This window comes from Ruditapes philippinarum, unplaced genomic scaffold (assembly GCF_026571515.1).
Source record: "Ruditapes philippinarum isolate M1 unplaced genomic scaffold, ASM2657151v2 ctg4020_1_1_1_1, whole genome shotgun sequence".
Lineage (NCBI taxonomy): Eukaryota > Metazoa > Mollusca > Bivalvia > Venerida > Veneridae > Ruditapes > Ruditapes philippinarum.
Window position 1 is genome coordinate 19,678 of NW_026867016.1, and position 878 is coordinate 20,555.

Here is an 878-nt window from a genome sequence, read left to right on the forward strand (position 1 = left end):
AATCACGTTAAGAATTGAAGAAATTTCGGCTATAAACTGATATTAATCAGCAGCTTTTTAATTGGTCAGATGTCACTGGGTCATAAAATGTTGTTAGAGTATGTTACCGCAACTTGTGATCCTCTCTGGTGCGATATTTGTGTATTATGCAATTATTTAGCGTGAAACGTAGGGGTCCGAGAGAGAACAGCCGATTTATGACACTTCGTTTGATGCGGGTCGGACTAACTTTGAATCGGCATAACTTTTTTAATAATCAAGCAATTAACATGCGTTTTAAAGCACATGAAAGGAAATTCATTTACGGAGGGAACCGTGTCAGGGATTTTTGTTTGCTCAATCAGCGACTTAATTATCTTTAATTACGTAATATGTATGGTGAAAAAAGTCGCATATTTGGTTTGACGTTACGTAATATTTTTTTGAGAAAAAGATATAAAAAATTTGAGACACGGTTCCCCAGATAATATAAGTATGGTTATTTTCCAAAAGTTTGATGACAAAAAAAAATAAAAATGACTTTGATATGACGATTTAAAATTTTTAGGATTTTTATTCAAAATCAATCATTTACAAAGGCATTTTTTTCAAATATGTTATTTTTTATGATGATCAACGACATTTAATGCACAAAGATTAAATGAATAACAATTATTACTAAAATAACTTGGTTTAAATGACATTTATGTGAGTACCACGGAAAGTGTCTGTTGTCACCTTAATAAAGTCATGTTCTGTTTGTTTTGATTACTACTAGGCCCTATTTTAGCCTCATTATTCTGAACATTTAGTAAAGGGCCGAAACCTCTGGGATCGAAAAATCTTGGGTAATTTTGGGGGCCGAATTTTTTGGGGCCGAAACGACTCGAAATCGCCCA